Source organism: Eulemur rufifrons, chromosome 17 (assembly GCF_041146395.1).
Source record: "Eulemur rufifrons isolate Redbay chromosome 17, OSU_ERuf_1, whole genome shotgun sequence".
Classification (NCBI taxonomy): Eukaryota; Metazoa; Chordata; class Mammalia; order Primates; family Lemuridae; genus Eulemur; species Eulemur rufifrons.
The window spans coordinates 83559893-83587380 of NC_090999.1; positions in this window are offsets into that span (position 1 = coordinate 83559893).

A 27488-nucleotide genomic window follows, 5' to 3' on the forward strand; every position below is an offset into this window, starting at 1 on the left:
TTGCAAACCCAACTTTCACATGTTTAAAATGAATCCATAAATATCTACTTATAGTTCTGACTTCTGATCAGATTATAGTTCTGACTTTTGTCTTAGTGTTCACAAGTCTGTATCTTCATGGGTAAAAAATGTATTAAATCTTAGAGTAAATCTCGGAATATTCTTCTAAACCTTTCCTTATATCTATTCATTTTTCAGGTCTTGTTCAATTAAAGTATCTCCTATGTAAATCTCTTCCTCTGTCACCACAGCTGTTACTCCAGGTCAAGCTCTAGTCACTTTATGGCTAGGCTAATACAGTAGGAACCGGAGAGGTCTCTAAGTCTCAGGCCTTTAGTCTAGTATATCTTGCAGGCTAATTGTAATAAGTTACTCCTTTGCTCAAAACCTATGAGTGGTGTCTAGGGCCTCCTGACAAAGTTCAAGACTTACTATCATGATAGCCAATAACCATGTGACCTGCAGTCAATGTCTAATTCTGGCCTTATTGTATACATAGACATATACACACACACACACTCATACACACATACATAGTCGATTGGGATCTCTCAGTGTTACTGACCTTGCCTTGCTCTTCCTCATATCACTTTCATCACTTTCAATTCTAGAAAGTTCTCTTTTCTACATTTTCTTACACTTATAGCCATCTTTTGTAGACCCAGATATACTATAGAGATTGCAAATATGTAGTCTGCGGGGCAAACATGGGCTTTAGATATATTTTGTTAGGCTGACTGTGTGTATATATAATTTACATACACATATATGAGTTCACATATAGAATATAATCAGTTCATATAACTTTATAAATTACATATAAAATGTGTATAAAAATTACATACATATACAATTTTGAAAAGTTTGAAAGTATGGAAATTCCACATAAAATTCTAGATCTTTGACTTCTCCTGAGAACTCAGAAGTCTTTGCCACCTAAAGACCCTATTCCTGGATAGTAACAATCAACTAGAGCTAAGGGAAGATTGTCCCCTTTGCCAGGTACATGCACTCTCCAGTTTTCCGCAGTTCCTACCACTCCATAGATTTTTTAAAATATTCCTTTTCCATCCTTTATATTGGTAACAAATCAAACAAATATAACCTACAACCAAAAGCAAGATTAGATACCTTTCTCTACCAATACTTTCTAAACTCTTTGAGAGTTGGATTAAGTCTCATTGATGTTTTTTCTCTCAAGAAACTTAATTCAATAAAGCACAACTACTTAGCAAAAAAAAAAAAAAAATGTTTTTGAGAGGGTGAATGAGTAAATAGTGAAGTTTCCCTAAAGTAATTTTCAATAAATTGAATTTTTCATTTCCATTAGAATGACAAATATATAGATATAGCTCAAATGAGATCATTGACATACATAAGAATCATTTGGAATTATCACATATGCATGTAACAACTATTTTTTTTATATTTTACCTTCCACAGCTAAATAAATGTGCTATTCTTCAAATTCTGTATTTGGTAGTCTCATTAGCACATGTGTTTTTCTCATATTTTCTGTAATTATCTTAATGGAATACTTATTTGGACCCTCACAGACCTAGCCTTTTGGAAATAAGTTGTTATTTGATATGACCTCATATTATTCCTTCAGCCTCTGAACACACTTTTGTATCCAAAGTGAAGAAAACTAGTCTTCATTAGTGGTAGAGGGATTTGTTCAAGGACAGAGAGTAATTAAATCTCACAGAGTCAATTTATTAAACCCCAATTACTTAGAAGATTGTAAATTTGGAAGCATTGCTCTTCTTTCTAAGGTGCATAAGCCACAGAGTTTAGTCTCAAAGACTCTTGTTCTCATGTTTGTTTGAATGGTTTAAGCATTTGGTTCCAGGGAATTGAGAGTAGGCTAATATTTTTAAAAATGACTAAACTTAGCTATTCAAACAGAATAAAAATTAACTAATGGATTACTTGAGAATTGACAGCATAACTTGCGATAGAGTAGAGCCCTAACATTCTTCTTTATCATTTGATCCAGGAGGAGAGAAACATAAACAATCCCTCTCACTCTTAAAGCTGGACCTTCATTTAACCTTCTGAGTACTCTTGCTTTCATTTTGCACGCCTTGGCTCTGGAAAATATGAATGATAAGCTCATCAAGAGAATTAAAGTGCAGTTGTTGCATATTAGTTTAATGGAATTGTCAGGTCTCATTAATAATACGAGTGTATCGTTTACAATCAATCACCTATTCATTGATAGAAATAGCAAGGTTGTTTCTCTTTTTTAAAAATACCATTTAGTTAGACTAAGATTCTTCCTACATGTTTTATAATTGTTTTATGAACTCCTTTAAAATTACTGTCATTTTTACTTTTTTTAGCAGAGTTCATTTCTATCATGTCTATGTGACTGCAACAAATCAAATTAAACTAAAAGATTGAATTTGGCTGATCTATACACCATTAAGCGATTTTTTTTCCCTTAAACCTTGGTAAATCAGATAGTAATGTCATGGTTTGGATGTGAAGGTATTCTATATTACTCATATGTATGTATTAAAAATTAAAAATAAACCACTTCAATGACAGCATCACTAAAGGCAGCTAAATATGTTGAATTTAGGGTAAGTGGCCCCTTTCTAACTCCCTTTGGCTTTTGAAAATTTCTGCTGAACCAGTAAGACTATGAGGCTAATCTGCTTTCCTGTTCTAGTGTCTTTCTAAGACTGTTGAGCCAAGAAATATGTTCCTTTCATTAGGTTGATACAAGAGGAATTGCAGTTTTAGCATTGTTGAAATTTGCCCTTTGATATTAGAATACATTCTTAAATAAATGTGGCTATGTTTTTACATCATTTTAATGCACATTTCTTGCTTTTTTTTTTGCTAATGACTTATTACTTGCTATTTACTTTATACTTATTTTAGACCAAGCAAATAGTGTTAGACAAAAAGCAAATTTGAGCGATTTTCTTATTCGAGTTCAAAATGGGTCCTAAAACAGCAGAGATGACTTGCAACATCAACAACGCATTTGGCCCAGGAAATGCTAACGAACGTACAGTGCAGTGGTGGTTCAAGAAGTTTTGCAAAGGAGACAAGAGCCTTGAAGATGAGGAGCGCAGTGGCTGGCCATTAGAAGCTGACAATGACCAACTGAGAGCCATCATCAGAGCTGATCCTCTTAAAACTACATGAGAAGTTGCAAAGAACTCAGTGGTGACCATTCTACACAATTCTACAGTCATTTGGCATTTGAAGCAAATTTGAAAGGTGAAAAAGCTCAATAAGTGGGTGCCTCATGAGCTGACTGAAAATAAAAAAAAAAAAATTGTCGTTTTGAAGTATCGTCTTCTCTACTTGTGTGCAACAATGACAAACTATTTCTCGATCAGATTGTGACATGCCCCGAAAAGTGGATTTTATATGATGACTAGCAATGACCAGCTCAGTGGTTGGACTGAGAAGAAGCTCCAAAGCCCTTCCCAAAGCCAAACTTGCACCAAAAGAAGGTCACGGTCACTGTTTGGTGGTCTGCTGCCGGTCTGATCCACTGCAGCTTTCCGAATCCCCGGGAAAACATTCCATCTGAGAAGTCTGCTCAGCAAATCTATGAGATGCACTGAAAACCGCAACACCTGCAGCTGGCATTGGTCAACAGAAAGGGCCCGATTCCTCACAACAACACCCTAACCACATGCCGTACAACCAAGGCTTCAAAAGTTGAAAGAATTGGGCTACGCAGTTTTGCCCCATCCACCATGTTCACCTGACGTCTTACCAACCAACTATCACTTCTTCAGTATCTCCACAATTTTTTGCAGGGAAAACACTTCCACAACCAGCAGGATGCAGAGAATGCTTTCCAGGAGTTCCTTGAATCCTGAAGCACGGATTTTTACACTATGGGAATAAACAAACTTACTCCTCATTGGCAAAAATGTGTTGATTGTAATGGTTCCTATTTTGATTAATAAAGATGTGTTTGAGCCTTGTTATAATGGTTTAAAATTCATGGTCCAAAACCGCAATTAGTTTTGCACCAACATAATACCTCAAATTTTCCTTGCAGAATGGGAACAACATACAAGGTTAAGAATTAAATAAAGATCAGTTTTGTCCAAAATGTTGAGAAGAGTAAAATACAATTTTGTAATTTTGATATCTGCATGCCTGTTTGTTTTAAATGTGATTTTTAAAATAAAGGTTATTGGTATTATTCACTAGTTTTGTATGTAAATAAAAAAGTGTAGGACTCAGTGTCATTATGTAAACTGTTAATTTTTAAAAATTCCTTAACAGTTTCATCTATTTGTAGATAGTGGGCATGGTTAGTAATCATCTAAATAATGTTCTTTTTCTTCTTCAGGTAAATTCTTCTTGAAAATTTTAGGTAATTTTTCCTTTTAGGTAAATTTTTACTAAGTATTTTTTATAATATACCAAGAAAAAAAGCACACAAATCATAATTATACAACTTTTTCTGTGCAATTTTCCACAGAATGACCATATCCATATAACCAGTACTCAGATCAAGAGGTAGAACATGACCTGCAACCCCGAAATCCTCTCGTATCCCCACAGTCCTTCTAAGGGTAACTGCCATCTTGAATCTAACACATATAGTGTTTTCTTTGTTGTGGTTTTTTTTTTTTTTTTTTTTTTTTTTTTTTCTGTTTCTGTACTCTTTTGGCTGGCTTTTTAATCTCTCCATTACATTTTTAAATTCAACCAGGTTGTTGCCTGAAGCTATAATTTGTTCATTCTAATGATATGTAGTATTTTATTTTATAAATATAGCAAAAATAATTTGGTTTGTTTGTTCTTAGAGCCTTTTATAAACAGTGATGTCATAACATGATTAAATGTGTCTTTCTAGGGACATACACCTAGGACTGGGATCACTAGGCCAAATGGTAGGCATATATTCAACTTGGTAGATGTTGCCAAATAGTTTTTTAAGGTGATTTTTCCAATTTATTTTCCTATCAATAGTGTATGAGAATTCTATCTCTTCTACAGCCTTGCCAACTTCACCTTGTCTGTCTTTTTCATTTCAGCCATTCTGGTGGGAATATAGAGGTATCACATTGTGATTTAATTTGCATTTCCAGAATGACTGACTAAGTCAGGGGTCTTTTCGTAAGTTTATTTGATGTGCTGTTTGGTATTCTAGAAGTTTGAACACATTCAAATCTCTTCCAGATGTGTTCTTAGCATTATTGCTCAAAATGTCTTTTTGTGACACTAATACTCTCTTAGTGGGTCTAAGATGACATGTCATCAGGAATAAAATCATTAAGCATAAATATTCCTCTAGTACCCCTCCAATCTCATCCTGCCTATCCTCAAACTCTTGCAAAAGTAGATCAAGTTAGGGTGAGGGGGGATTGGGTAGATTTAAAAGAGATGTCTAATGGAGCTAAAGAAAAAAAATGGCATGGCATTCATAATTTTCCTATTGAGGAAAATATGTTTAAGCTCAAAATTTCAATTAAAAAGAAAAAAAAACAAAAACAAAAAAGAAACACAGAGCACTCAAAGGGTAGGCTGAGAAAGAGTTGAGGCAGAACACAGGCCTCCCCTGCACTCTGTGGTCCACATTGGAAGAAACAATTCCCACTGTCACGACTGTTACCACACACATAGATATCAGCTATCAAACACGGTGCTAAAGGGAACTCAAAACCAATGTGCATGCACATACTCAGGACTTCCAGAAAATAATAGGGGCCCTAAAACAAGAAAATACCAACAACAAATTTCAACCATAGATAACAGTAGCAAGGGTCATGCAGAAAAGATATAGAACCTATTCTCTTGGCCACATTAGTTCAGGCTCCTTATCAGGTAGTTAGCAAGGGGATCTAGAAAACTATATTTGAGCAGAGTTTTATAAAATTTAAAGTGGATCGTAAGCATGAGAGGAATAGAAAAGGTAGAAAGGAAAAAAAAACTTGAAGCAATTATGTTCTTTAGACAAGTTATCTTTGATGTCATCTTAAATACAGGTAAACTCAAATGGCCCAAGTGAAGACATATCTGAGATAGAGTAAATAAAGGAAGGACAAAAGGAAAGAGAGATCATTGGGATAGGTAATTTGGAAAGTGAAAGAGACAGAACTAACAAGCCAATGCGTATTGAACATCTTTTGTGTTCAGGACAAGGGAAAGAAGAGCCTGTTAGGAAATGTACAAGCAGGAGGAGAAAGTCAACCCTCAGTGATGATTCCACACAGCAGTCCTTGACTCAATGATGTCATGCATATGTTGCCACTATGTACTCTCCCATTAATCTTTGTCAACCCAGAATGTTCTATGAAGCCTATATAAACAGAAAGGGAAAGTGTAAAGTTGTTTCTCTTTCTTTTCTCTTCCTTTAAAAATATAACTATATAACTAAATTTGCTGCTTTGTGTCTTATGAATAGATCTCCCATTTTGGCATTTTGAAAGGCACAGTTTTCCCTTTGCCATTTTTGCCTTGTCAGTTCCCCTCTTTGCAGCATCTTTCTCCTTTCCTTTTTGTGGAAAGGCATACCTCTCTTCGCTTTTTTAGGGGAACCTGGCTGGGTGGGAAGGAAGGGCTATTTTTCCCACTGACATGCTGCCAGGCATTTGTGGCATGCTGCAGTTGAGACTATGTGTTGATTTTTGAATTGTGTATCACTCTCATTTAATATTACTCCTGCATAAAACTGTCCACCCAAATCTATACATTTATATATTTTATTTTATAGTTAGGGAATAAGGGTCTTTCAGCTCTAAAAGAACAACTGGCAAGCTGTGGTTGCTGCTTGCCTACTGAATAGTTCATTGAAAGCATAGTTAAATTAACATGAGCCTTGTCATAACACTTTAATTTATTTTTGGAATAGGACCAATGATTCAGCTGAGTTTTTCTTTTTTTCTTCTTCCACTGTTAAATATATTTTCATTCTATTAAGCCCAGGCTAGGCTTAACTCAATTAGTAACTTGGATTTGACATGGTACCTAACTTTTTTTTTTTTTTTACTTACGAATTCATGTTTGAGAAATAAAATTCCAGATCTAATGAAAGATTTCTTGGTGTTAAATTTGATAACTATCTCCATCAACACGTTACATAAAATGAAAAAGCTGCCATGGTCTCCCTGTTTGTGAGGAAGCTAGAGCAGGAGGACCATCCACCTGCCTTTACGAAACAGCTTGTCTCCCATTCCTCCACCCTGGCCCTCGGGATTTTGTAAGTTCATTTATTTTATTCTACCCTTTCAGATTAAAAAAATGTAAAGGGGAAAAGAAAGTAAATCACTTAGGACCTCAGAGTAGATTGTACTGGAGGATATTTGTCTCTATACCACAGCATTATTATGCTTATTTTGATCCATATAAGTCACTGTTCTGTGAATCATATGATACCGTAAAAGTATAAACTAATAATTTCTGCTTTCTCTTCTCTTGTAGATGGGCATGTTTTGTTCTATCCTCTTCCTCTCAACTGACTCCTCCCAAAAGAGTGCAATTAGCAATAGCTTCCGGACTACTGTATCTAGGATGTCAATAAAGACTTACAGATCAATGGGCGACATCAAGGCAAAAGTCCAGGTTTCATGAATAAATTTCCCAAACCATGAAATTCAAATAGGTTCATCTGGAAGCCACATATAAAGCTGGAATGCGAAGCCCCCCCAGTAGAATTGCAGGGAGTGACTTCAGCAGGGAAATAATGGTCTGGCAGACACTGCTCTCCACGAGGGGTAAGTAACAACATCATGAAGCTGGAATCAAGACTCATTACAGGAAACTCTGAGCATTTGCCTCAGATGCTACCACCCTGGGACCCTGGGCTTCCTGAGGGAATGAGTCCAAATGAATACATCTGGGATGTAATAAGCCAAACGACAGAGATTTTACACTGAAAAATAGAAAACAGCAATGCTGGAAGTGAGCCAAAGGTTACAGTAAGGCATGATCATATCCTATACTATGGATGTCCAAGATGAAATATGGATGTGCCCATATGATGAATGGCATATGGCCAAAACAGAAAACACCCCTGCCCTTTGACATTCCATTCCAGGCATCTACACGTGGGAGACATTTCTATAAAGGGAAAAGTGTTCAAGATTGGAAAACAAAGCAATTGAGAAGTTGAGGTTGATGGAAAGATGAAATGAGTTAAATAGGGATAAGATGCCTTTATAGATAAAAAGACAGAGAGTTATACAAGATATTAAAGAATTTGTTCTCTATATCCCTAACATCTAAAAGAGTCCCTGGCCCAGGGTAAGTGTTTAATAAATATTTGTTAAGTGAATGAATGGCTTTCAAATATAAATAGCACTATAAAGAAGAAATCGCTATTCTTTACGGGAACATACCACCCTAAGATATTTTTTAATATTTTTCTTTAAAGGCTTGGTAAATAATTTAAAGAGAGCAAACTCAGATTTTCTCTCTAAGTCCAAGACGAAGCTCATGTGCTCTCATGATGTGCAAAGAGTTAACTTCGATTGAAGCTGCTGAGCCACATTGTCACAAATGTGGGACATTCCAGGCCTATGCACAAGCCCTACAGTTGTGCCAACATTTACAGACAGAAGTGGGAGCTTCTTATATATTACATATCATAGATTCTCCAGAAGAAATTGAAAACTATGAAGGCATGCACCCCATCTGCCACCCACTACCCTATTCTTGCTCATATTTGAATGTATAAATGAAACTTAATAAGTTACACTTTGCTGTGGATAAGAATTTTTGGCTTTGTTTTTGCTTTGTCTTGAATAACTGCAGCAATAGAATGATACTATAAATCTTGGCTGATTTTTAAATAGCCACAATGTATTCACTGTATGACTGCAAACATAGAATGTGGTATGCACTTGATCAAAACTTTTAACAAATTTCAAGAAAAGATATATGCTTCCCATATGGGAAGTCAGAAATGAAAGGGCAATGCTTATGACTCAACACTGCTATATTTAAATAGTTGTTCCTGGTAAAGTTAATTGAGGATTCTAGCCCGATAGAGGAGATCAAAAGGGAAAATTATAGAAACTGTTGCTGTCTTTGGTAGATCATCTGCAACTAAAATGAAAAAGAATAACTTCTATTAAGAGATCAGGATGTATAAGCACTGAAGCTTACTAAAAGGTCCATTTAATGGTCTTTTTTTAAAAAATAGAGTTTGAATGGTCTCATAATGTGAAAACTGTTCACAGAGCTTTGGGACATGGTGATGTCTGTTTTGTGACCACCCAGTTTTCTCTGGCAGAATTAAGTACACACAAAATAAGAAATAAGGGTAACAAAATGTAAAGTGGATGACTGGAAAATAGGCTTATAACATGTGAATGGGCTGCCATGGCCCTAGATCGCCCTCTGTTTCCAAGTAGCTACTTGGAATCCTTCCTGGTTGATCTTAGCTTTCCATTTGTTGAGGCTATTCTTCCATCCAAATCCAGGATGAGCCAACAAGTGCAATGCTTCCCAAACTGAATACCTACTCTATGCAAAGTAATTTTTAGGTGTTTTATCACCATTAAATTCTTTGTTAACAGATTGAAATAAGATGGAAGGAATGCATCCAGGAAGAGCCACACATATGAAATCATTGCAAGTTCTCAAAATGAATGGATTATCATGTGGGTCCTCTACTGGTTCTCTATCTCTCACTCCTTGTTCCACACTGGACAGGGTTGTTTTGAGCCACATTGCTCTTAGGTTATTCTTCTTTTTAGAAGTTAGCAGTGAACTCTTAGTCACAACCCTCCATCCAAACTCTCCTTGCTCTCTCTGCAGCATTTATCTAGTTGTTGATTCACCTTTTCACTGGTTTCCAGGCAACTAAATTGCTCTTATTTTTGCCATCTCTCTGATTCTAACCTGGCTGCCTTCTGTTCCTGTCCTTTACATTTAATGTAAATTTCTCACAAGATTCTGGCTTCAGCCCTCTTTTCTTCTCCCTTCTAGAGTTGCTCCTTTGCTCATTCCTTCTGCTAAAGAATCCTAAATCAATAAACAGGTCTTTCCTTCCCCATTTGCAAGGAACAACAGCTAATCTTCCTGTGCACGTTCTGTCAGCACTTCAAATTTGACATTCCTACAACTCATCATCCACTTTCTCCTTATATACATTAGTCTTTTATTTCTCATCATAATTTTCATCGGCAAAAGCTGCTGTCCCAGTTAGACAAACCCAAAACCTTAGAGTATTTCCTATAGTAGATCCTCATTACAAATTGAGTGCTAATCTGATAAGAAAGTAACAAAGTAAATTGCACTTTTTTACTCTTTCACGTGCATGCCTTTCCTTTCTATTACTACTATTTATAATCTAGTTAAGAACTGTCTCTGTCTCTTGCGAACAATATCATTAAGAGGATTTGTCCTGAGGATTTCTCCTAAGGATTCCTTCCTTAGACCCACATCTCTATTCATCAGAGCAGCATTGCCCATTGCCATTACCATTTTGTAGAACAGTAAGAAAACTATTATTAAAGCAGAACTTTGATCAAGCCATCTCCAATTATGTAATTTTCAATGGTTACCAAATACTTCTAAAATAATGTAAAGTGCAAGAAAAAAAGACTAACCCTAGAGCAAAAAGACATTGGGTTAGATGAAAGGAAGACTGTAGGAACAATCAAAAGTAATAGCAAATATTTTTCATGAATAAGCTGAAGGATCCTGGATATATGGTGAGGTATCACTAAACTATGTAAATAACCATAATGTGCTTGCCTGGATCATTATGCTCCTAGATAACTTCCATCCCCAGACCCCTTAGTATCATTCTATAGGTTTACATGTGTTAATAATATGATGAATATGCTGTCCAATGATGTATTATGGAATATGATCAATTTTATGGTTGTAGACATGGGACTGGAAAAACATGTGAGGAGCCAGTGGGACCATAAGGCTTGGAGTGACATCTGAATGGCTGAGCAGCTTCTATATTGGGTTAAGTCAGGAGGAATGCGGTATGATACATCTCTAAATATCACCAACTCTCTTTTATGTCCATGACTAGCAGTGACATCTAGAAAGGAAGTAATGCTGTTAAGAGTTAGCCCTTGCCAATCTGTACCAATCAGATTTAGTTCTGAAGAAACCCTTTGATGTACCTAAGCTCTAGAGCAAGAAAATTACTCTTTCTGTCTGAAAGGTTCCATTGCTCATAGCAATAAAAGTCACAAATAATCCTTGAAATCCAAATAAAAGTCCATTTTCCATAATGGCTTAGAAAGGTTTCGGTCCTCTGTATTTTTTTAGCATTATGTCTAAACCTCAGCTATAATTTATTATGTAAAGTGTCAAATACATTATAAATATAATATAATGTATTGTCTCCTAACGTATTCTACATTCCTTGATGTCTACATACAATGGAACCTCTGTGTTTTTTGGAAAGAACATGAAAAATGAAATCAAAAGACTTGTGTTTGAGAAACATCTCTGGCATGTATGAGTTTTATGGTGGACTTTGAATGAGATTTGTAACCTTTTTGAGACCTACTTTCATCATTTCCAAAATAGCAATAATAATGAGTTTCCTCAAATAAGTGGTTGCAAGAACTTTTGTGATCAATCTAAGGTATCTAAGGTAAACGATAACGTGCTCTACAAATATTAGTTAGTATGCACATCCCACTCTGCACCTAACCAGAATCTTTAGTATATGAGGCATTCAATAAATGATTGTAGAATCAAATTGAATTTCAACCCTTCAAGGTGAAATAGGACATGTTTATTAAAACAAAATTTAGAAAAGATATTTTATATACACAGATTGTTTTTATAGATAAATGATTTCCCAAATGAACACCAACTAATAGGAAATTGCATTGGCAGTAGCTCAATATCTGGAATGCTCTGGTTTAAACCAAAGTATATCTTTATCATTTTTATTTGACATTATCAAGAAAATAGAATGTAGTCAGGCTTGATAGTATTGCCTTAGGATCTAAAAGACAGAAAAAGCACATTTATAAAAGAGAAAAAAATAGAAAGTGAATGAGGAGAAAAGAAATCCATCACTGGGGAGAGAGACAGGGAATATGTATCTTCAGCCTAATGAATACTATGATTGCACTTCCCTGCTTTCACATTAGTGGGGCAAGTGAACATCCAGAATACCAAGACATCATTTTGCTTTAGAGAAATGCTGATCTTGATATGAAGTCTGAATGTTTTCTGAAATCTGATCAGACCTACTTATATCTTAACTTTGAGTGTAAGAGATGAGTTTAGTTTAGATTCTAGATACTCCACATTTCATCTTTATAAAAATGCTGGGATAAAGATACCGCTACCCCTACTTTATAATTGAGAAACCTGAAACACAGAGAAGGGATTTATACTGATGCCTAAAGAGAATTTAAGAAAGCCCAAAGTTAACTCCCTTTGTGCCTAGGAGACAAGAGTGCAGACGATAGGATTCATATTCTGTGCAGAAAGTGGTTGTGTTCCAATTCATCAATGGCATTGACTTCTTGGGGCCCGGAAGGCAACACCCCAATTACAGATATCAGTGTTTTCATGGGGCTGGGCGGAGGGAGCGGGTAGGACATTAAAGAGGAGACCTGTGAGTTGTAACTGATTTCTCCTTCTTAAGAAGGGGTACTTAATGAGTGAGTCAGAGAAGGTGGAAAAGAACAGGACAGGCCTAATAGCAATAGTAACAGTGGCTAACACTCACTGAATGTTTACTATGTACTAGGACATAGTCTATATTCTGGAGATGTAATTTCTTACAATAATCCTATGAACCAGGTCATGTTATCATCTCAATATTACAGGTCCAAAAATGGAGGCAGAGATAGTCAGTTGGCTCCAAAGGATTTGTTCTTAACAACTGAAAACAGTGCCTTCATGCTACATGAACCCCATGAGATAAAAGAAGTTGGCAGACTGTGCACAGGTGTGCAAAATAAGTCACCTGGGAGTGCCTGTAAACAGTCTTGTGAGTTTGAGAAGGGAACTAAGGGAGTATGTAAAAGGGTAGGGACGTAAGTCCTAATGGACTTTCCCTGCTAAAGAAACCCACATATCTGTGGCCTCATGAGCCTGAAAGTATAACTGGAATCATGCTGTCCTGGATATTTGGAAGATGCTCATGGAGCTCATGTTCCTTTCAGAAAGTTTCCTCAATTTTCTGGAATCCAAAGATAGTAGGAAAAAATACTTCTATGTTGCTACTTTATTCTACTTTCCTGATCAGTGTCTCATCAAAGCAGCTACTCTTATCATGGTAAATCTGTTGGTTCAATCTTAGTCTGTTATGTTGTTTTCTGACTTCCTGTGGGGGAAACATTATGGACAATAGTATGATCAAAATATGCATCAAAGAGGAGGAATTGAAAGATAAACATGTAAGCTAGAGAAGAAAGGCTGACCTTATAGTGTGTGTCTAACAGTATAATTAGTGTTTCCTTGTAATGTTTGGGGATCCTTTTTTTAGAAAATGTAAACGACATAGTATGTATTTTGATGACTCCAACTTGTCAGAACATTGTTCCCCATGTATGAATTCTCTCCACCACCGCATGCATGAACGATCCTTCTTCCATACTATGATGTGAATGAATAACAACATTTTAAAGCAATAGTTCTTAAGTCTAACCATTTTGTGCTATGAATCACTTCAGCAGTATTGTGATACATTTGGAACTCCTTCTTAGAATAACATTTTTAAGTACATAAATATTTTAAAATAAAATTATAAAAGAAATTCTTTATCTTGAAATATAGTTATCTAAATATTAAAAAACAAACTGGTAATATAATAATATGCCATTTTTATTAGCATACTAAATAAAGTTCTGACAGCAAGTCTAATAATTGCTATAATTTCTAAATAATTATAAGAGTAAATAATATTTCATCATACTTGAAATATCACTGTGCATGTTGCACAGAAATAGTAACATTAACAATAGAAGGAAATGCTAAATTTCAGTTAGAAATTAGTGAAGATAAAAATGCAATATTTTTCCATCTTTGATTGCCATACATGGATATCTTGGGGATTCTGTGGGCTTAGGGTTCAGAAGGCTGAATCAAGTGGTGTCCTTTCCAGAGATTCTATTTCTGATTTTTAAGCTTATGAAAGATAAACTATTGAATGTTAAATAATACTTAGTGTATGGAAGAGAATTTGGGGAATCCATTGCCTTCTTCCCATTCCTAAAATCATGCCATCAACCAGAGTACTTGCTAAACACACTGACATTTCTGAAATTCCCTCATTTCTCATCATTTGTCATTAAAGGGGAAGTAAAATTGACATTTGCTATGTGGGTAAGGTAATGCAATTAACCATTTTAGCTCTTGTTTAAACTAATATTCAATTGTCTACTTAGTCATGTGTCAAAAAACTAAAGAAAGAAGTCACGGCCAGTTCTGCACATGCAATGACCTACAAGCATAATTTCACAAAGCACATGTATCCTAAAGAACCAGATGGCAACTGGATGGCCGTGGATGTACAAAAGAATAATGATTGGCACACAACATGGGGAAGAGACTATTAGGGGAGGATAAGTAGGCACTACAAACAAATTTTTTCTAGGTACTCCCAGCCCTGTGGATAGCCCAGAAATCTGTTCCTCTTCTGAACATAGAATTGTGGACTATAAGAATTAAGTTTGTTTTGTTTTTTGCAAAAACAACCTTAAACTAGAACTTGACAAATTATTTTAATTACAAATCTAACACACAAATGCACTGTCCTTGTGAAATCAGCTATTGTGGATAAAACCAAAGCACCCTTTAACCCCATCCACAATCCCATTCCTTATCTAGATGTGGATGTGTCTATTGGTGAGTAACCTTCCATACTTTTCTATTGCATATATATTTGGTTTATGAGTTTATTTTTATATTATATAAAAGGTATCATATATATTTTTAAAATTTTCTCAACAATATAATTTTCACATCTTTCCATGTCAGTGCAAACATATCTTCTCTTTTTAGTCACTGAATGTGGATATAGTAATCATTCCTTTTTTACTGGGCACTTGGTTTTTCCCAATATTTTTATCATTATAAATAATGCAGCAATGAACATCATTTTGCGAACTTCCTTGAGCTCAGGTGATTATGTTTTAATAGTAAATAAACTGATAAGTACACTTGTTGGGTCTTTGGATGAATGTATGTATATCTATACACACACATATGTGTGTTTGTATACATATACACACGTGGGTATACATAAACTTGTAAGAGATACTGCCAAATTGCTTTTCAAAATGTGCAGATTTATACTTCCATCAGTAGTTGGTAAGAATTCCAACATTCCATACCCTTGCTAACACCTGACTTTGTGATATAAAATAACACTAGGCTTTTATTTATTTAGTCAATCATAACTGGAAGAAATGCAGAAGCAAGATTAAAGTGATTTCTAAACAGCAATTCAGGGTCTTCTCTTTCCAGATGGAGAGGTTCTCTTAAGTTCATTAACCAATGATGAGAAAACCTAAAGACTCTATCCACAATTGCATGTATAATACATAAATTCAAATATAATAATTTGTAGTTTTAGTCAGAGTGGCAGATAGAGAGAGGAAGACATTGAAAGAGGGAGTGATGGGAGTGACTGAGAAGGAAGGGAGCTGACATTCCTTAAGGAAGTGTGGTTAGACACCAGGTCCTGCAATAGATGCTCTAGTAGGTAGACAAAGGCCCCCTAAAGAAGCTCCTGATGTAGGGGCAGAGGGAGTAATGGACATTTATATTTAAGTATAATACATATTAGGATGGAGATGGTGTGGAAACATAAGAAGGGACACCTGACCCCATCAGGAATCCAGGCCCCCAGCGTGATGAGAAAGCAAGGCAGAGGTGCCAGCTGAGACAGCTGCCACACTGCACTTGGTATTTACAATGAAATCTGGATAAAGCAAAATAAAGAGGCTGTTCTCATAACCCATGTAATGGAACAGCCTTATAACTCAGACAACTTCTTAATGAGTTCCTTTGGGATTTGGATGGGATTCAACAGCGCTCTGCCTCTTTATGAAGTCTATACTCTAAAAAGCCTTTGATGGAGAAGATCCTGATGTCTTTGAAACATTGAAAAAAGAAAAATGGCTCGTAAGTGTAAGTATGAGAATGACAAGAGGTAAACAAAAATATTTGAAAGTTTTTTCTTTTTTCTTTCTCATTTCTTTTCTTTCTTTCTTTTTTTTTTTTTTTTTCTGGTTTGTTGTGTGTGTGGAGTTAATTCTCAGAAAATGCAAAGAATGGCATGTGTGTAACTAATGTGGTAATGCTGCATGTGGATGTGGATGTGAACTGAAAAAAAACTTTGTAACTATGGAGAGATGACAAGAGAGCAGCAGGACGATATGTATATGTTGATGTATACTCACGTTCATGCAAAGCATCTGCCCATTGCCAAAGTCTTTGGGTGCATTTGCATAATTAAAAACAGAGACATAATAAGCCCTGGAAAAACAGCAATAATTGCATAGTGCTCCAAACATAAACTCCTCTAAACATTTTTTAGAAAATACAAGTTCCTCATGAACTCCATCAGACAACATGCTGAGCAAATTATTGAGACACATTCAGTAACCTGAAGGTCAATTTATTTGAACCAATATAGATATGACATTTTATAGTATGAGACCTTTGGCTAGGAATAGCTTTTCAAATATAGAACTTTCCTCTAGTGATCTCTAAATTCAGCGGGTATTTTAGGAAAATGTGTGGCTTCTTTGGTTGGAAGAATAAAACAATACTTTCGAATTGCACGCAGAAGCACTCAGAGACTCAGAGAGCATGGCTGTTTCATTCCTGTTGTGTTTATGAGGCATCCATGGTCAGAGAAGGAATTTTAAGGAGCCAGCTGTTGCCACAGACAGCTAGAACCAGTTCTCTCTCTCTCTCTCTCTCTCTCTCAACAATTTCTCTTGGAAGGCTATAGGATCTCCAAAAGATTTTCTTCCCTAGCTCCATGATGAGTACCTAGTGAAGCTTGTTTCCACTTTCTACTCCATGTACCTTAATAAAACTCAATCACAGCTCCCAGTCACGTTCAAAGTCTTAATGTCTTGGTGTGTTTCATGGCTCTATTCCAGCACAGGTGCTGGTCAGATTAATGAAAGCATCACTGATAGAGAAGAGGCAAAAAGGACACAGCATCCCTCCATTGCATCCCACTTACATACACCTATGAGACAGGGGCACTGCAGGGTAAACAGGGAGCAGGGCTCATGCATCCCTTGAGTTGTCTGAGGCAGGAAGGACTCATTTTCTCTCTGTATGGGAGCGGGGCTGAGCTTGTGTTCACACTTAATGTGGACACAAACCAGAAAGCATAAGCTCTTGAAACAAAAATACATCACGTCACTTCCACTTTCTCTAATGGTTGTAAAAGAGAGCCTGGAACCTGGCTGAGTCAGAATACTAGAATCTTTAGATGTAAAATAATTACCCTATTATCCTACTGAATCTTTGTGAAGTTCCATCCTCATAAATTGATATGTAAAGGATTAAAATTTCCAACCTTGGTGGATATAGACTGTTTGTTTTTAATTAAAAACATTGATTTCTCCAGAAACATGATTTGGTGCCCAGGGTGAGAATTTCCTTAATGGAACCTTTGAACGTGGATACAATTATTAGCCTTGGACCATCGGTCCTCTTTAGTCCTTACTGAACCTCTCTATAGAATGTCATATATGCCAAGGCACCCTAACATCATACGTCTGCAGTGCAGGAAGCGTGGCGACATAAAACTGAGGCTTGAGAAAGGGTTGAAACTAAATTCAAAATATACAAAAGGATTAAAAGGACACTTCTTTTTCAGAGTTGTTCTCTAGAGAATAATGGTGATTACCATTCATTCCAGTTTCAGTAGCTTTGTTTTTGGCACCACTTTGCAGAATGTGAGACAATCGTGGCCTGAAGGGGCAGTATTCAAAGTTACAAACCTGAGGCTGGTTACAGTCCAGTTTAGCTTCAACTCAGAACTTGCCCCCATTCCTCTGTTTTCTCCTTTATGTCATTTGTGGGCATGCCTCTACTATATTCTATTAAATTTTAAGCTCCTGTTAAAACCTACATCATATTTTTGTTCATCTTTATCTTCCAACTTATCTCCTAACACAGTGTGTTGTAGTCACTAGCAGTTCAGTAAATATTTGTAGAAGGGAGAAATAGAGGACGGTGTTTCCCAAAGTGAGCTACATAACATGGTTACAGACAGTAAACAAATTAATCTCTGTATCTCAACAGTATTAGAATTATTTTATGCTTATTTAAAAATAACATAACTTTCATCAGATCTATAATTTCAATGATATTTTTATCATAAGTTAAACATGCAGGTAAATATTCAAAAAACAATATTAACAACATTAAATACTAAAATAGGTTTTATGTGAATATGGGGGAAATTGTGACACTGGTATTTGAGAATGGCAATATGGACAAGGGGCCGTCACTCACCAGTAGCTGTTATCAGTGAGTTTTCGCAGAAGAAAAACCAAAACTAAAAAACAAACAACCAACCAAAAAAAAAAACCAAACACTGAAGTCATTTTTAGAACAAGGAGACGAGCCCAGGACTCAAAGTATGTTGAGGGATTGGGCCTGTGATTACTCTAAATCTTGACTTTTCATCTAAAAAAGCAGCTGATTGGGCTAAACTGCATGGTTTCTCTTGGGTGTGCTTTAATGTGTGCTCTAAAGAGACTTTTTTGGTTGTTATTGCACTATTGTTATTTTTTTCTCTGTAAGTAAGTTCTCTTTGTTCACTCTCAACGTACACAGCCTGGCTCTGATCCAATTTGCTGCCAACCACAATATGATCTGTCTCTTTATTGTATAGGCCAGAATGTGAGAATAAACTTAATTTTGGGCTCTGGCAAGTCAGATACGCTACGGCTCCCCTGGCAGTAATTCGAACAAGTTTCAATGTCCGTCCAGAGTATATGAATGTAGGTGCTTTTTTACATTTCTTTCAACTACAGAAATTGAAGTTTTAGATAACATTTTTCTCTCGGTAAATAACACATTTTATATAACCAGTTTATGCTCCCATATGTTACCCATCATGGTATCTTTCTATTAAGGACGTCTTGAGCACTTGCAGCCCTGCTTCATCAGTAAACACAGATTTAGATTGCTTCCATAAGCTCTAAAGTAGCAAATTTACTTTAACCAAGGCTTATGGCAAATATAATTGAATTACAGATGCAAGGTACATATTTATAGAGGCATCATGTTACTGGAAGCCTAGGCAAAATGTTGTTGAGGATAACTAATAGAATATTTCCCATTAGGTACAACCTCACCAAACTGTAGTCCTACTTGATCCTAATATTCATATTATCTTGCTTTCCTATATGTAATTTTTAGGAAATGAGACAGTTTGAAATAAACTGCAAATATGGTTCTTAGATTTTTATCTTTTTCTCTGACTTTAACTTCTTTAACGTGTCACTCCGTGGCATCTGTTAATGTGGCTGATTACATGAAGTTTCTCTTTTGCTACGTTTCAGGTCTGTTTGAACATAAAATGAGTAGACAGTTTTACTTCATTCCTTGCATGAAACGACATAAATTAGAGCAGTCTAATATGAAATGTAATTGCTCTAGTAATGCTTGAAACTGGCCTCTGAGGAATGGTGTTTGAAGATCTCTGTGGGATATTAATTCAGTTGAAATTGTTGTATCCCTCAGGTCAGCCCCTAACTTCTCAATTTTCCTTTAGTGATATAGTATGACACTATATAAGTATGTTCACAATCAAATTTACTCTCCCAAGCAGATGATGCAGCAAATTTTTTATTCACCTAGGTCAGTTGGCATGATCTAAGCAAAATGCCTTATTAGATGAAATGTTCCCAATTACTCAGTGGATTAATACAAATCTGTTTATCTGAATCTACAGCTGGCAGTGTAAACCCTTTTCTGAGTTCATTGCTAACTCTTTGAAAAAGAAGGTCATCTTGCTGAAGGGGGAAAAATGAAAGAAGAAAAACAATAAGCAATACATTTCTTTCAGACCAATGAGGCACACTTTTAAACAACCTGGTAAAGAAATTGACCAGAGACCCTATATCCCAAAAAGACAACTAAGAAAGCAATATTGTATCATTTGGAAATACTTCCTTGAGTATCCAAAATATCACTTTCTGTCTTAAAACCTTTAGACTACATATGCAAGATTCCCAAAAAGTCATTTTTTATTCATTTAATTGTCTTATGTATTTCACTTTTTGCAGCAAAGCATAGTCACATAGAAAAGATACATTTGTTTAGGTTCTACCATGAACAAGCCATTACATTAAGCATAATCACATATATTTTCTTATTGAATCTACTTAATAAAGATACAAATAAACAGTTGTTATCCATATTTTTGAAGTGAGACAACTGAAATTCAAGGAGACTAAGTAATTTTTCCCATGTTAGTAGACCTACAAGATAGAGAAACTAGGATTTCCATATAGACTAATCCAAGGCCGGTGTTCACTATATTGTATTTATGCTTCTCAAAATACTTGGTTGAATCTTATAAAATTGCAGTTTTTTTTAGTCAAAAGCAATCGAACTTAGGCAACTTCATATGATTTGACCTAATAAATTTGGCCTTGTTGGACTTCAGGTGATGCACAGAACACATATGATTTTATGTGTCTGCATGGCAATGTAAGCGGGGCTCTGAGTCTAGGGGACTTAAAACTATTGGTAAGTAGCTTTGCAGGGTTTTAAAAGACTGTTTAGTATAATAACCTACATACTTTTGATCAGTGCTTTCCAAACTTTTATGTAGATACAATTACCTAGGGATCTTATTAACATACAAATTCTGATTCAGTGGGTCTATGGAGGAGTTCAAAATTCTACACTCCTAACAAGCTCCCAGGTGATGCCGATGTTGCTGGTCTGGGAACCATACTTTGAGTAGCAAGGGATTAGGCAACTATTCTTAAAAATGAGCATCCATTCTTCGAGAATTATTTGGCAGCTGTCTCTAGCCTGCAAAGTTGCTAAGAGTAGGCAAGAAATTAAGAACAAGGACCTCTGGACTCTATGTAAGACTCACCCTAGCACACACCCTGGCTCTGCCCTCTTCCTAGCAGAAGTTTCTTCCAAGTCTAAATAAGTAGGAAATACTTAGAGAATTATACCCAGCATCCTCCATAGATATTACTAACTCTGTGATAGTCTTTGTTAGTTATAAGCACGGAGAAAAAAAAGTGCAACAATTTCCAGTTATAATTAAAGCAAGAAAATTAATTAATGAGTTCATAAGCTTGGGAAGCTATGTTCTTCATTCAGTAATGAGGACATTGTAAAAATTTAGACCATGATTATAATTACTTTATAAAGACTATAGATTACTTTTATATTATATTATTCTACATTACTTCTCTTATTTATCTTTTGCTGAATAGCATATCACCTGAAAGCTTAATGTCTTAAAGTAATAAATATGTAATGTTGCTCAGAATTCATTAGGATTTCTATGCTGTGTCAGATGGGGCTGAGTGGTTTAGGATGACTAAGACCTCAACTGAGACTGCTCTGCCACATCAAAGACTGGGACCTCTTTCTGTGTGATCTGGCATCTCTAAGATAGATTGGGATTCTTCACATGGTGGTCCCAGGGTTCCCGACAGCAAAAGAGGGGAAGGCTCAATGTGAATACCATTTTAAACCTCTCCTGCAACATTTTTTCTTATATTCCATTATCAAAGCAATTCACAAGGCCAAGGTAAAATTCAGAAAATGGAGGCATAGACTTCACAACTTGCTGGGAGGAGCTGTGAAATATTCTGAGCATCTTTTCCAATTAGCACATTTCACTCTCTGGCTACAATTAGTGTCATTCCACCCACAGGTCTTGATACAGAGGAGGCCCCTTGGATGTAGTTCTTCTTTATTCAGAAGCTTGTGAACTAAAATACAAGTTATCTGCATTCTACCTGCATTCCACATAGCCCACATATGATGTTGAGACAGAGACTGAATAACTATAATAGACACTCCCATTTAAAAAGAAGAAAAAAGAGAAGGACGTGGCGGTCACTGATTCACAGCAATTCTGAAATCCAGCCAGAATCACGTTAGCAGATCCCATTATTCTGGGGGCAGAAAATGATTCCTGACTGGGGCCCAGTTCTGGTCCTCAGGAGGGGCTCCCCATACTGCAGTCGCATATCGCTTTGACTCTACTCTCTGGGGTTTTCACTCTGCTCACTGAGATATCCCCCCTTTTCCACAAGAACTGGCCCATGTTTGCAGCTGAGTAACTTTCTCATCTTGCTTCTTACAGTAGAAAATTTGAGCCAATAGTTTGTTTTGTTTTGTTTTTTAGTTTAAATTATCTCTGCTCTGTTTAGTCCAAGATTATTTTTTATGAATCAGATTCAGGTCCACTCCATGCCCTGAAAGTCACATTCTTAATTTGTTTAAAGGCCAGCCTTTGTCTACTTTGGACCATGTGTAAAATTGGCATGGCACAACACCCTTAGGTTCTTAAACCTTTAATAGAGCTATGTTCCCCAGAGGACTTTGACAAAAGATCATATAGTCACATCATTGATTTTATCTTTGGTTCTGCACCTTGTTTCACATTGAGAGATTTTTTTATAAGTTAGAGGGACTATTTTATTTTCCAATCATGCAAGTCCTGGCTCTTCTAAATTCTGCTTGAAATTGAATAGTTCCTTCGTTAGCTCATTGATTTCTTTCTCGATTTTATCATACACAGCCATAAATACCCACTGACACTTTTAGCATTTTGTTTGGAGATTGCCTTAGCCAAAGTACAAAAGTTGATTAAGTACACTTTCTGTCTTCCAAATTATCACAAGCAACAGTTTTGCCAATTTGTGTTGCTGCTATATAGCATGGGTTGCTATTTTTCTAGTGTTCTATGGAAATTTCTGTGCCATTTTTCCAGACTTCACTAAGAGTTTCCTACCCATTTTCTAGCCTTTATTAACAATTTATTCACAACTTTTCCAGTCCTTGCCTGTTCCCTGACCCAAATCCAATGCCACACATTTTAGATTTTTTTTCAATAGCACCTCATTTCTAGATATCAATTTGTGCCTTTGCTTTTGTTGCATAATAAAGTACTGTAACACCTTGCAGCTTAAAGCAATATACATTTATTCTTTTTTAAAAATTCTGTGGATTTTCTAAGCAGTTACTATGGCCTGAGTTCTCAGCTGGGAGCGTTGAGAGTCCATGATATCCGGGAGCTCTTTCCACATGATTTCTCATCCACGGAAGAATAGTTTGGGCTTCTGCCTATCATGGTCTCAGGGTGCCTAGTAGCAAGAGAGAATAAGCCCCAAAGTGATAGTATTTTTTAAAACTTTGCTTGCAATGCATTTGTTAACGTCTCGTTAACAAATTAAGGGCACACGGCCAAAGAGAGATTCGAAGGGTAGAGAAACAGATTCCAAATCCTGATGAATGGAGCTGTAAAATATTGTGCTTTTTCTATCTACTACTCTAGATCCCAAAGAAATACAATGTTAATTTATTGGAAAACTATTTGAACAAAATACTATTTGAACAAAACTTGAACAAAAAAACTGATTTTTAACATAGAACATGATGTTAGACTTGACATTTCATAAAACACACGCAAATGTATACATATAGATATACACATACATGATATATATACATTTGTATGTATATACATAATGTGTATTCCTACATCAGATGTCTCTCTTCTGAATAAAAAGCATGAGATTCTTATTTTATAAATCCTGTGCAATTTTTTTCTTCTTCATTCTATTTTACAGTTATAGTCTACCTTAATTCATTTTATTTGGCTAAGGATGTTTTAAGATGGAAATTTAGTCACACTCATACCATTTATATATGTGTGTGTGTGTGTGTGTGTGTGTGTGTGAAATTTAACATCTATATTTTCCTGTAGTCTATAGGTCAGACTCCCAATGTTTTTAATACATAGTCATATAATACATTCCGTTTTTTAAATGTTCTTTTAAGAATACTATTCCTACAATTAGCACAATATTTAATTTCTACATGTAAATTTAAATTAGGTAGAATGTTAACAAATGTAGAATTGAGTTTGTTACCTTCAGTTACCATAATTTTTGTTGAGTGTACTAATTTATTCATTTAGATCTTTCCAAGTAAAACAAATGATTATTTTACATAATTGGAATTTTTTCCACCGAAGAAATTTAGCCAATTGTTTCAGAGTTGAAAATTTAAAACATTTAGAAAGAGTAATATGCATGTAATCATGAAGTTTATCCATTACTCTGCTAGCATCTGGAATACTTGACTATGGAGATATTTTGCCAACACAATTACAAAGCAGTATTGTGGCTTTTATTGGTCCATAGCAACACAGAGCACAATTTTTTTTTTATAATAACACTTCACATTATCCAGAATTTATTCATCCAGTAATTATAATGATCTTAAACATAATAAAAATTGTATAGTAAAAGAGGGTTTCTAAAATCATATGCATCATTAGACCTTGTACTCAAGCCCTGAGTGCCTGTCCAGGATTCATTTGCTCTTATTTTACCAAATAATTAATTGACCAAATAGGTTTTGAAAACCTGAATTCTATCAAACAAGTGCTGGGGATAAAATTCTGGAGAAATAGTACATGACCCCATCTTCCTTGCTTTTAGGGATGAAGAGATGACACAGGCAAGGAGAAAGACAATTACAACGCAGTCAACACAGTGCGGTTATATTCTATACACTGGAAGAAGAGTCCTTGATAACACAATGTAGGAACTACAAACCAGGGTTGAAGGACAGGAAAAATATTTCTGCAAAAAACAGCTGCTACACTGAAACCTGGAGGATAAGTCAAAATCCATTAGATGGGAGTGTGGTAAAGAGGGGCAGGAGGGAAAGGAGGTTATTGAGGTGGGGGAACAGCACGTGCAAAGACCTAGACATGGCAGAAGGTCGTTCTTCTGGACTCTTCTAAGTTCTGCCATTGGGCCAAATTTCAAACAGGCTGGTTTCCTCTGTCTGGAATCATTTTAACTTTCCAATTCCCTTTGCTCAAACCACATATAATCTCATTTCTGCCTTAGTTCCACATATCATCTCTTCCCAGAATGAAGATACCAATTAGGGTATCTTTCCCAGATGAATACTCTCATAAAACATTGTGCTTTGCCTTTGTGACATTTATCACAATGGAATCAAATCATGAAGTAATGAGCTATTTAAGTCTGTTTACTCTCATAGATTGAAAACTTCACCAAGGCAAGGACTATGCTTATTTTAACAACTTCAGCTTATTTCACAGAGTAGACACTCAATGACTCTTAGATAAATGAGTGAAAAAATAATAAAGCACTTAATATTGTCTGCCATCATAATTATATATATTTTTTGTGTATAGCAGTACGAACAACACTGTTACAGGCATAGATGAGAACTCTTGAATTTATTGAATGTTGGAATTTTCTAAGGAGGCTGTAATAAAAGGTTAATGTCATAAGAAAATTGGAAATATTGGAAAGAAAATATTGAAGTGATACACCACAGATATTAAGCTGAAAAGGAAATTGAATGGAAGAAATTGATCAAGATAGAAAAAGTTCAAGGTCAATGGGACTAAAGATCTCAGGAAAGAAACTGGGAGTAGAGAATGGGTAAATGAGGGAACTATAGATGTATTCCTCAAAGTATCTTCCTGTTAATATTTCCCAGTAGAATGCTTCTTGGTTTTAAATTTTAAAGGGTAATGGAATATATGTATCTCTCAATATAAATTTTTCATCCAATGTTTATAAAGAAAAAAATTTGTTTATGCTCTTATAACAGTATAACATTTAGAAGCCATTAATTTTTTTGAGATTTCTATTTTTATCATCTTTTACATGCAAGTGGTGCAAGAAGAGTCAAATAGTTAAACAAGGTTTGTTTGAAATTCAACAGTGCCTCCCCATCCCTCATTTTGTACTTTCGCTTATTTGGCTATACGTGACATGCTAACAAAGATTGTTGGTTTTTAAATTTTAAGCATTGCCTTTTCATTGCCCACTGTGGATAAGGAGTTAGCTCTTTTACCCCTTCTTCATTGACACTACACACATGTGCCCTTTTCATATGCCCATACTTCTAAATATTGTAAATTAGGTTAGATCACATGCAGTATTTATAATAATTATAGTACTATTGCTACTACATAGGCTCTCCTTTCACAGTCATCTGGTGGAAATATCCTTTATCTCTTTTCTGTATTGTGTCCCTTGTTTTCTGACTCCCACGTCTTCTTTCTCTGTTGGTTTACTCTCTCGTTATGGGAAATCACAGCCTCGAATAACTTCCTGAGAAAATGTACACGGGACCATAGGAAGTTTTCTTACATGATGATGTTTTGGCTAGGTAAAGTGTTGTCTATTGCAAATAATTTATCTTCCTAATTTTGAAGGCATTGGGTGCCTGTTTTCTAGTTTCTGACGTTGTTTGTGAAAAGGCCTTAGCCATTCTGACATTCTGATTACTATGAAAATGCAAACAAACCTTCTCCCCTCCTGAACACCTGTGGAAGCTTGTAAACCACCCCTAGTCCTTCGAAATTTTATAATGATGTAACTTGGTGTGATCTACTTTTATCATGTACGTAGACAATCAGTAAGAACTTTCAGTCTGATAATTAAAGTTCTTTAGTTCTTGAAATATATTTGAATTGTTTCATAGATTTTCTCTATTTGTTTTTCTCATGTCTATTTTCCCTGGAACTCTTTGTATTCATATGTTGCATTTTTTGAGCTAATCATTTAATTTCTTAATATTTTTCTCACATATTTTCCAAGTTTTGGGGTTTTTATTTATTTTTTTTTTCTCTACTTCATGGAACATTTCTTTGACTTAGTTTTCCAGCATTCTTTAAGCTTAGCTTTCTGTTATCAATTTTTATTTGAAGAATTGTTAAATTTGCATAATGGACTTTGTTGCTTTTGTTTGCAAGTATGTGTATGTGGGGAGGTGGTCTTTATAAATTGCTTTTCATTTATTTTATTCTTTGATTTTTTTATTATAGGCTTTCATCAGACATTGAGTAATACATAATTTTCTGCTCATATTTAAAAGTGGAATACTGAACAAATGATTGGAAACTCATGGATGTGCTGACTGGATTTTACTATTGAGTGCTCTGCCCGAGATTTTCTTTCAGTAGGGCCAAGATGCCCGTACTTTTGTGATTCTCCTTTTGGCAGGTCCAATTCGCCAGAAAAGGCTGTTGTTTCACTCTCCTGCAGCATTCTATAAGCCAATTGGCAGAAGAGGATTCAGGAGCCTCAGGAATTGGTATGTAAATATTCCCTTAAACCCCTCTGTTTTCGGACAGTATGCCTACCTACAACTGTGTCTAATTTCTCCTACCCCAGAGACTCTCTTCTCATCCTCCTGAGAGAACAGACCTCCAGAGTTCCACTGAAGAAGAGAAGGAGTGGTTTCCTCTTCTAATGGAATTTAGGGTGGGGATTGGATCAGAGACATGCAAAGCCCAGCAGAGAATCTTCTTGGTT